Below are 5,723 nucleotides of genomic sequence, written 5' to 3'. Positions count from 1 at the left end.
ATCACACGGTGTACCATCTTCTGGGTTTCTCATGCATGTTTTCGATGTAGGAAGATGCCCTTGAACCTGGAGATTTGGGACCCATGCGATGGGTACCACGCAGTATTACTTTAAAGGCTCTGCGTTTGCTCACCCAACCTCACCAAACCTCTCAGCCCCAAGAGTGTCCACCCTTATGTCTCATCCAGCTGTGGGTCTAGATATGGTCAATCCAGGTTGCATCACAGCCCCTGAACGCATTGTGTAAGAATTTCTCTCTCTTTCACTGTCTTTGTTTCATGGGTTTTTCAAAGTAACTTATTTTTATAATGGGGTTTAGCTGCTTTTCACTGCTGTGTTTATGCCGCTTTACACCCACTTGACACACTAACAGAGAGATATCAATACATAGGTTTTAAGATTATTACTAGTCAGATATATTCTTGTGCGGTGAATAGGGCGTGTTGAGTCCAGTTCTCTGAGCAAGGAGTAGGTCTTGTCTATTACATATTGGGTTTATGGAACGGTATCTGAGCTAATTTGAAACCCTTGTTTTATGTATCACCCCACCTCACCTTTCCCGTTAAGCAGCCATAGTGTGTTTTCTGCATGTGTGACTCCGTTCTGTTTTGTAATTCAGTTCAAGTGTAACGGTTTTTACATTCCCTCTATCAGTGATACCTTATGAGAAGTGTCCTTTTCTGTGTGACTTATTTCACTTAGAATCGTCGTACCTAAATCCACTCATCATGCTGCTACTAGCCTTATGACATTGATTTCATGGCTGAGTGATAATCCATTGTACATAAGGACCACAACTCCTTTATCCATTTTTCTCTTTCCTGGGATATTGAAGGTGGAATGAAGTGGAGGTCCTTGTCAAGAGAGCAGCCCTAAACTTTGGGGTGCTTGTGTCTTGCTGATTTTTAATTTTCCCAATGTATACCCCCATGAGTGGAAGTGCCCTATGCTCTCTAAGCTGTGTTTTTTAGATGTTTCAGGACACACCGTACTCTTCTCCAGAGTGGCTGTTGGCAATTTACATCCCTCCCATCAGTGTAGCAAGGCTCCCATTTCTCCATGGCCTGTCCTGCATTTCTGGTTTTGACACTTTTTTCAGCATGGCCCTTTTAACCGATGGGAAGCGAGACTTCTTTGTAGCGCTGATTTGCCTTTCCAGGTTGCTTGGTTGGCCAAAAAGGGCGTATGCGTTTTTTCCTGAATATATTCAGTAAAAAACGCATACGCCCTTTTTGGCCAAGGGCATCATTGTCAACGTTTTGCCGCTTTTCATGTGCTTTAAAGGCGATTCGAATCTACCTCCTGAAATCTGTTTCCTGCAATTCTGCCTTGATTTCAAATCCTCTTCTTTGCCTTCCCTCAATATATTTGTGGACGAGAGTTATCATTTATAACTCTGCAGGTTTGTGAATTGCAGTGCCCTGAAGCTCCATTTTACAACTCGCTTTTTAGGGAGCTGGCCGCCAAAGTGCAGGATGGCTTCAGGCCCTGTTCTTGTTCCGGGTGGCAGGCTGAGCCTGTGGTTAATTCTTCTTCCTGATGGGAAAATAGAGTGACCTGTGCCTGTCCCTACACCAGGAGCTAGTCTCTCATTGGTTCCAAGTCTTCCCGTTCATCCTCAGGACAAATTGCAACCTGTACGGAACAGGAGGTTAAAGGTGCTGATGCTCCAAGTAGGGAGATTGCTAGTAAAGTGGCTGGAATGGCGAACCCGAGCACAAGGAGATGAGAAATGAGGTGCGTTTTAGAAACCTTTCCCCATCACATGGTGTACCATCTTTTTGTTTTCTCATGCATGTTTTCGATGTATTAAGATGCCCTTGAACCTGGAGATTTGGGACCCATGCGATTGGTACCACGCAGTATTACTTTAAAGGGTCTGCGTTTGCTCACCCAACCTCACCAAACCTCTCAGCCCCAAGAGTGTCCACCCTTATGTCTCATCCAGCTGTGGGTCTAGATATGGTCAATCCAGGTGGCATCACAGCCCCTGAACGCATTGTGTAAGAATTTCTCTCTCTTTCACTGTCTTTGTTTCATGGGTTTTTCAAAGTAATTTATTTTTATAATGGGGTTTAGCTGCTTTTCACTGCTGTGTTTATGCCGCTTTACACCCACTTGACACACTAACAGAGAGATATCAATACATAGGTTTTAAGATTATTACTAGTCAGATATATTCTTGTGCGGTGAATAGGGCGTGTTGAGTCCAGTTCTCTGAGCAAGGAGTAGGTCTTGTCTATTACATATTGGGTTTATGGAACGGTATCTGAGCTAATTTGAAACCCTTGTTTTATGTATCACCCCACCTCACCTTTCCCGTTAAGCAGCCATAGTGTGTTTTCTGCATGTGTGACTCCGTTCTGTTTTGTAATTCAGTTCAAGTGTAACGGTTTTTACATTCCCTCTATCAGTGATACCTTATGAGAAGTGTCCTTTTCTGTGTGACTTATTTCACTTAGAATCGTCGTACCTAAATCCACTCATCATGCTGCTACTAGCCTTATGACATTGATTTCATGGCTGAGTGATATTCCATTGTACATAAGGACCACAACTCCTTTATCCATTTTTCTCTTTCCTGGGATATTGAAGGTGGAATGAAGTGGAGGTCCTTGTCAAGAGAGCAGCCCTAAACTTTGGGGTGCTTGTGTCTTGCTGATTTTTAATTTTCCCAATGTATACCCCCATGAGTGGAAGTGCCCTATGCTCTCTAAGCTTTGCTTTTTAGACGTTTCAGGACTCACCGTACACTTCTCCAGAGTGGCTGTTGGCAATTTACATCCCGCCCATCAGTGTAGCACGGCTCCCATTTCTCCATGGCCTGTCCTGTATTTCTGGTTTTGACACTTTTTTCAGCATGGCCCTTTTAACCGATGGGAAGCGAGACTTCTTTGTAGCGCTGATTTGCCTTTCCAGGTTGCTTGGTTGGCCAAAAAGGGCGTATGCGTTTTTTCCTGAATATATTCAGGAAAAAACGCATACGCCCTTTTTGGCCAAGGGCATCATTGTCAACGTTTTGCCGCTTTTCATGTGCTTTAAAGGCGATTCGAATCTACCTCCTGAAATCTGTTTCCTGCAATTCTGCCTTGATTTCAAATCCTCTTCTTTGCCTTCCCTCAATATATTTGTGGACGAGGGTTTTCATTTATAACTCTGCAGGTTTGTGAATTGCAGTGCCCTGAAGCTCCATTTTACAACTCGCTTTTTAGGGAGCTGGCCGCAAAAGCGCAGGATGGCTTCAGGCCCTGTTCTGGTTCCGGGGGGCAGGCTGAGCCTGTGGTTAATTCTTCTTCCTGATGGGAAAATAGAGTGACCTGTGCCTGTCCCTACACCAGGAGCTAGTCTCTCATTGGTTCCAAGTCTTCCCGTTCATCCTCAGGACAAATTGCAACCTGTACGGAACAGGAGGTTAAAGGTGCTGATGCTCCAAGTAGGGAGATTGCTAGTAAAGTGGCTGGAATGGCGAACCCGAGCACAAGGAGATGAGAAATGAGGTGCGTTTTAGAAACCTTTCCCCATCACATGGTGTACCATCTTTTTGTTTTCTCATGCATGTTTTCGATGTATTAAGATGCCCTTGAACCTGGAGATTTGGGACCCATGCGATTGGTACCACGCAGTATTACTTTAAAGGGTCTGCGTTTGCTCACCCAACCTCACCAAACCTCTCAGCCCCAAGAGTGTCCACCCTTATGTCTCATCCAGCTGTGGGTCTAGATATGGTCAATCCAGGTGGCATCACAGCCCCTGAACGCATTGTGTAAGAATTTCTCTCTCTTTCACTGTCTTTGTTTCATGGGTTTTTCAAAGTAATTTATTTTTATAATGGGGTTTAGCTGCTTTTCACTGCTGTGTTTATGCCGCTTTACACCCACTTGACACACTAACAGAGAGATATCAATACATAGGTTTTAAGATTATTACTAGTCAGATATATTCTTGTGCGGTGAATAGGGCGTGTTGAGTCCAGTTCTCTGAGCAAGGAGTAGGTCTTGTCTATTACATATTGGGTTTATGGAACGGTATCTGAGCTAATTTGAAACCCTTGTTTTATGTATCACCCCACCTCACCTTTCCCGTTAAGCAGCCATAGTGTGTTTTCTGCATGTGTGACTCCGTTCTGTTTTGTAATTCAGTTCAAGTGTAACGGTTTTTACATTCCCTCTATCAGTGATACCTTATGAGAAGTGTCCTTTTCTGTGTGACTTATTTCACTTAGAATCGTCATACCTAAATCCACTCATCATGCTGCTACTAGCCTTATGACATTGATTTCATGGCTGAGTGATATTCCATTGTACATAAGGACCACAACTCCTTTATCCATTTTTCTCTTTCCTGGGATATTGAAGGTGGAATGAAGTGGAGGTCCTTGTCAAGAGAGCAGCCCTAAACTTTGGGGTGCTTGTGTCTTGCTGATTTTTAATTTTCCCAATGTATACCCCCATGAGTGGAAGTGCCCTATGCTCTCTAAGCTTTGCTTTTTAGACGTTTCAGGACTCACCGTACACTTCTCCAGAGTGGCTGTTGGCAATTTACATCCCGCCCATCAGTGTAGCACGGCTCCCATTTCTCCATGGCCTGTCCTGTATTTCTGGTTTTGACACTTTTTTCAGCATGGCCCTTTTAACCGATGGGAAGCGAGACTTCTTTGTAGCGCTGATTTGCCTTTCCAGGTTGCTTGGTTGGCCAAAAAGGGCGTATGCGTTTTTTCCTGAATATATTCAGGAAAAAACGCATACGCCCTTTTTGGCCAAGGGCATCATTGTCAACGTTTTGCCGCTTTTCATGTGCTTTAAAGGCGATTCGAATCTACCTCCTGAAATCTGTTTCCTGCAATTCTGCCTTGATTTCAAATCCTCTTCTTTGCCTTCCCTCAATATATTTGTGGACGAGGGTTATCATTTATAACTCTGCAGGTTTGTGAATTGCAGTGCCCTGAAGCTCCATTTTACAACTCGCTTTTTAGGGAGCTGGCCGCAAAAGCGCAGGATGGCTTCAGGCCCTGTTCTGGTTCCGGGGGGCAGGCTGAGCCTGTGGTTAATTCTTCTTCCTGATGGGAAAATAGAGTGACCTGTGCCTGTCCCTACACCAGGAGCTAGTCTCTCATTGGTTCCAAGTCTTCCCGTTCATCCTCAGGACAAATTGCAACCTGTACGGAACAGGAGGTTAAAGGTGCTGATGCTCCAAGTAGGGAGATTGCTAGTAAAGTGGCTGGAATGGCGAACCCGAGCACAAGGAGATGAGAAATGAGGTGCGTTTTAGAAACCTTTCCCCATCACATGGTGTACCATCTTTTTGTTTTCTCATGCATGTTTTCGATGTATTAAGATGCCCTTGAACCTGGAGATTTGGGACCCATGCGATTGGTACCACGCAGTATTACTTTAAAGGGTCTGCGTTTGCTCACCCAACCTCACCAAACCTCTCAGCCCCAAGAGTGTCCACCCTTATGTCTCATCCAGCTGTGGGTCTAGATATGGTCAATCCAGGTGGCATCACAGCCCCTGAACGCATTGTGTAAGAATTTCTCTCTCTTTCACTGTCTTTGTTTCATGGGTTTTTCAAAGTAATTTATTTTTATAATGGGGTTTAGCTGCTTTTCACTGCTGTGTTTATGCCGCTTTACACCCACTTGACACACTAACAGAGAGATATCAATACATAGGTTTTAAGATTATTACTAGTCAGATATATTCTTGTGCGGTGAATAGGGCGTG

The sequence above is a fragment of the Balaenoptera ricei genome, unplaced genomic scaffold (genome assembly GCF_028023285.1).
Source record: "Balaenoptera ricei isolate mBalRic1 unplaced genomic scaffold, mBalRic1.hap2 scaffold_836, whole genome shotgun sequence".
In the NCBI taxonomy this organism is placed as follows: domain Eukaryota; kingdom Metazoa; phylum Chordata; class Mammalia; order Artiodactyla; family Balaenopteridae; genus Balaenoptera; species Balaenoptera ricei.
Note: the sequence above shows the minus strand (reverse complement) of the source record.